Consider the following 6,273-nt stretch of genomic DNA (forward strand, 5'->3'; position numbering starts at 1 on the left):
GATAATATTTTAAAAATCTAAACAATTGTGTCTTTAAACAACTATTATGTCAATTCTAGTAGATTCTTCACTTCTTGATCAAGTTTGTACAATATTGACTATGAACCCTTTCACCTTTGATATTAAACCAATGTGTTAATAATATTCAAGTTAATTTCAAAAAAAATAATTTTAAATTTAATCTTTTTTATTTTAAAGAATGCATATATATATATATATATATATATATATATATATTCTTGAAGGACTTGTAGGTCCTCATGTTTTACAAGCATGTCATGAATTTTCTACTTTTAGATATTTTAGATTCAAGAAGACATTGAAATTTCTTTTTCAAGACTTTTGGTAGCCTAAGATATAGAAGACTGTAAAAAAAAATTACTTTTATATAATATATGTTTCAAATGAAAGAATCCTTGACATCACCTATACAGACTTTTTCAACCATTATTTTTTATAATTAATTATTTGAATTGCTACAAGAAAGACAATGGAATTTTAATAATTAACATCATAGTACCACTACCACTTCTTCAAGAACATCATAAAAACATTCAATAGGTCCTAAACCTATGCAAATTGATACAACTCAATGTAAGCCATTCATAATAATAGAGAAGAAAAAGCATTGTTGTATTATGTGTATTTTTGCTTGAAAATGCATCGGGCAGTTAGTTGTGGAAAGTAAGTAGAAATGTAATAACAATCCTATCAAAATCAATAGAGTCTTAAACAAATTTTAAGTGATCTTTAATAATCCTAATCAAACTTCAATCAATTTAAGGTAAATTTAAAAGTAGTTACAAAAGAAATATAAAGAAGTCATAAATTAATTTTAAACAATAATAATAATAAATTCTAAATAAAGAAAAAATGAAATATTAAATAAATAATAATAATTTTAAAGAAATATTATAAAATTTTAAAAATAGGAATCCTAAATAAATCAGAAATAAATCCTAATCAAATATTAATTTAATCATAATTAAAACCCTAATAAATCTTAATCAAATCCTAGAATAAATCCTAATTAAATATTAGCTGAAATCTTAGATAATCTTAATCAAATCTTAGATCATATTTTAATCAAATCTTAATTAATCTTAATCAAATCCTAGGTAAAATACTAATTAAATCCTAATTAAAATCCTAATCAATCTTAAGTCAAATTCTAATAAAATCCTAATTTCTAAAAAAATCCTAAATCAATTCTAATAAAATTCTAAAATATAAAATCTAATCTTAGACCAAATCCTAATCAAATCTTCATCTTAAATAAATCCTAATTAAATCTTTAAAAAATCCTAAATAAATCTTAATCAATTATTATACTTGTTTGAAACCTCAATAAAAATTAATTAAATTATCAATTTTAACTAAAATTTCATTCAAACTTCAATTAACAAGAAATTATTAAGCATAGAAGATTTTAAAAGAATCATATTTACCAATTTCAAGAAGAGCTCTCAAAACCTCTCAGTTATTAGCTCTCTTCTTTCTTCGACTTGAATGTCAATCTTTAAACAAAGATTTCTCTTTTTTGAACTATTTAATTGCTCCATAAATTGATTTATGTAAAGATATTCAAGTCTTAATTTCTTTTACAAATTTTTACTTCAATCAAACTAACAAATATTTTTAGATTGTGAAATCCCTCATTAACTTTAAATTTTAATAATTAAAGACCATAATCTACAAAAACTTATATTTTTCAATCTAACTAGTTGATTGACCTCAAATTTCTCACACAAATTTATAACAAGTATAATAATAAATTACAAAATTTTCATCTATAAATATATTACAAAATTTAAAAAATCTTTAAATTTGTAATCTTTTTTTTATTTCTCAAAATTCAAATCCATAGAATACATTATTTAAATTGAAAATAATTCAAAACCTCAATATTAATTCAAATAATATGAAATCAACTCTCAAAAATCTCTTTATAAGTTTGCTCTCTAACTCTATATTTCAATTGACAAAAAAACCCTGGAATTGCTATAGGTATGTAGTTTTGTATATCAATGTCTAATTTTGATTAGGTTCAAAATTAGTCTTCTTCAAGTATCAATTTTTAGTAATATAAGGTAATTTTTACTTAAATTTTTTATAATTTTCTTCTAAAGATGTTTATATTATTTATTTTATTTACTTATATTGATTTGAGGCATTTATGCCCCTACAAAGTAAATAGACGTCCCTTCTATTAAAAGCAACAATAGACTAAAAAATTTATTAATTTTTTATTATTTATGTTTATTTTTCTATTATATCTTTTTACTAGGCTCTTCTATAATAACATCCATATTTTTATTTTTTATCATATAGTCATATTACCACATAATAGCATTGGTAAAAAATATGTGTTTATATTAAAGAAATACAAATCACAAAGTAACAAATTTTCTAAACAAGCTTCAGAGATTCAAGGCACAAAATATGACATTAAATCTAAAATTAGCTAAATTTAAAGATAAGAACATCCAATGACAATAGGAATCATGTAGCTTGATATTACAAAATTTTAACTACTACAGAAATGTCTCTTTCTACTTCTATATCTTACACCATGTTATAAACTTCATATTTATATAAAAATTCAAAATTGTGAGATTTTTCTTAAAGCTCTTTTAGATATATGAGCTTCACTATGTTTTATGGATAAAAATTTTACAACTAAATATAACTTAATATTGGTGAAGAAGACTCATTTTGTACCTAGTAAAGTTATGAATTGATAAGCTTTTACATTAGAAGATGGTATTGAAAGAGCACAATCTTTACATGTGATATTAGGAAATCAAGTATCACATATTGTCTTCAACAACATTCAATGTCCTACAAATCTAGTTGTTATTACACTCTTTTAATTTAAATTATATAATTATAATGATGAAGTATTAATATTTTTTCTAAAGAAGAAGGATATATCTTTTCAAATGTGCATTGATTATTGAGGTATAAACAAGATAATGATGAAGAATTGTTATCCATTACCATTGATATTAAAACTCCTTGAAAAACTGGAACAAAGAAAGATCTATACAAAGATTGACCTTTGTGGAGTTTATAATTTGGTACTTATAAAAAAATAAAATAAATAGAAGGGAATATTTTAGATAAGTTATAAAATTTTTAATACAATATCATGCCTTTTAGACTAATCAATACACCAACTATATTCTTGGATTTAATGAATGGTATTTATCAAGAATTCTTAGATAAATTTATTATTTGCTACTTAAATGATATTTTGATTTATTCAAAAATTCTAAAAAATATAACAAACATATGAAGTTGGTCCTACAAAAACTAAACAATGCAAGATTATATACTAAATTAAAAAATTTTATATTCCACAAATCTAAGGTTGAATTTTTTGGATGTATCATATCCAATGAAGACTTATTAATGAATCAAAAGAATGTTCAAGTTGTTAAGGATTCAAAAATTCCTAAAATAGTATAAAATATAAAATATTTTCTTAAATTTTCTTATTTTTATGAGGTATTTATTAAGAACTATTCTCAATTAGTGATTTTACTTACTTGGTTGATATGTAAAAATAAGTTGGAAAAAAGGCCTTAAATAAAGAAGGCTTTCAAGATTTCAAAATACCTTATATTTTTGTTCTAATTTTAATAAATTTAAATTTTTATATAAAAAATGATGCCTCAAGTTTTGTACTAGAAGCTAAGCTTTTATGAAAACAAAAAGATAAGAAATTATATTTAATGGTATTTTATTCTAAAAAAAATTCAACTACCAAGATTGATTATAAAATTTATTATAATTTTTTTTTTTGCTATTGTGAATTCCTTCCAAGCATGGTGCCACTTGCTTCAAGGTATTTCATATCTAAAAGTTGTATATACAAATCACAAAAATCTTATACATTTTATGACAATTTGTATTTTAAAATGTTGTTAACTTCAATAAAATATGTCTGTATCTTATATTGATTTCAACATTATATATCAATCTATAAAAAAAATGAGGGTTATCAAATGCTTTATCTAAGCAATCATGCTTTATGCCAATAGAGAGAGAGGCAAAATATAATCAATAACAGATAATATTTTAAAAATCTAAACAATTGTGTCTTTAAACAACTATTATGTCAATTCTAGTAGATTCTTCACTTCTTGATCAAGTTTGTACAATATTGACTATGAACCCTTTCACCTTTGATATTAAACCAATGTGTTAATAATATTCAAGTTAATTTCAAAAAAAATAATTTTAAATTTAATCTTTTTTATTTTAAAGAATGCATATATATATATATATATATATATATATTCTTGAAGGACTTGTAGGTCCTCATGTTTTACAAGCATGTCATGAATTTTCTACTTTTAGATATTTTAGATTCAAGAAGACATTGAAATTTCTTTTTCAAGACTTTTGGTAGCCTAAGATATAGAAGACTGTAAAAAAAAATTACTTTTATATAATATATGTTTCAAATGAAAGAATCCTTGACATCACCTATACAGACTTTTTCAACCATTATTTTTTATAATTAATTATTTGAATTGCTACAAGAAAGACAATGGAATTTTAATAATTAACATCATAGTACCACTACCACTTCTTCAAGAACATCATAAAAACATTCAATAGGTCCTAAACCTATGCAAATTGATACAACTCAATGTAAGCCATTCATAATAATAGAGAAGAAAAAGCATTGTTGTATTATGTGTATTTTTGCTTGAAAATGCATCAGGCAGTTAGTTGTGGAAAGTAAGTAGAAATGTAATAACAATCCTATCAAAATCAATAGAGTCTTAAACAAATTTTAAGTGATCTTTAATAATCCTAATCAAACTTCAATCAATTTAAGGTAAATTTAAAAGTAGTTACAAAAGAAATATAAAGAAGTCATAAATTAATTTTAAACAATAATAATAATAAATTCTAAATAAAGAAAAAATGAAATATTAAATAAATAATAATAATTTTAAAGAAATATTATAAAATTTTAAAAATAGGAATCCTAAATAAATCAGAAATAAATCCTAATCAAATATTAATTTAATCATAATTAAAACCCTAATAAATCTTAATCAAATCCTAGAATAAATCCTAATTAAATATTAGCTGAAATCTTAGATAATCTTAATCAAATCTTAGATCATATTTTAATCAAATCTTAATTAATCTTAATCAAATCCTAGGTAAAATACTAATTAAATCCTAATTAAAATCCTAATCAATCTTAAGTCAAATTCTAATAAAATCCTAATTTCTAAAAAAATCCTAAATCAATTCTAATAAAATTCTAAAATATAAAATCTAATCTTAGACCAAATCCTAATCAAATCTTCATCTTAAATAAATCCTAATTAAATCTTTAAAAAATCCTAAATAAATCTTAATCAATTATTATACTTGTTTGAAACCTCAATAAAAATTAATTAAATTATCAATTTTAACTAAAATTTCATTCAAACTTCAATTAACAAGAAATTATTAAGCATAGAAGATTTTAAAAGAATCATATTTACCAATTTCAAGAAGAGCTCTCAAAACCTCTCAGTTATTAGCTCTCTTCTTTCTTCGACTTGAATGTCAATCTTTAAACAAAGATTTCTCTTTTTTGAACTATTTAATTGCTCCATAAATTGATTTATGTAAAGATATTCAAGTCTTAATTTCTTTTACAAATTTTTACTTCAATCAAACTAACAAATATTTTTAGATTGTGAAATCCCTCATTAACTTTAAATTTTAATAATTAAAGACCATAATCTACAAAAACTTATATTTTTCAATCTAACTAGTTGATTGACCTCAAATTTCTCACACAAATTTATAACAAGTATAATAATAAATTACAAAATTTTCATCTATAAATATATTACAAAATTTAAAAAATCTTTAAATTTGTAATCTTTTTTTTATTTCTCAAAATTCAAATCCATAGAATACATTATTTAAATTGAAAATAATTCAAAACCTCAATATTAATTCAAATAATATGAAATCAACTCTCAAAAATCTCTTTATAAGTTTGCTCTCTAACTCTATATTTCAATTGACAAAAAAAACCCTGGAATTGCTATAGGTATGTAGTTTTGTATATCAATGTCTAATTTTGATTAGGTTCAAAATTAGTCTTCTTCAAAACTAAACAATGCAAGATTATATACTAAATTAAAAAATTATATACTTTTAGATATTTTAGATTCAAGAAGACATTGAAATTTCTTTTTCAAGACTTTTGGTAGCCTAAGATATAGAAGACTGTAAAAAAAAATTACT

Source organism: Physcomitrium patens, chromosome 1, assembly GCF_059467195.1.
Source record: "Physcomitrium patens ecotype Gransden chromosome 1, ASM5946719v1, whole genome shotgun sequence".
NCBI lineage: Eukaryota > Viridiplantae > Streptophyta > Bryopsida > Funariales > Funariaceae > Physcomitrium > Physcomitrium patens.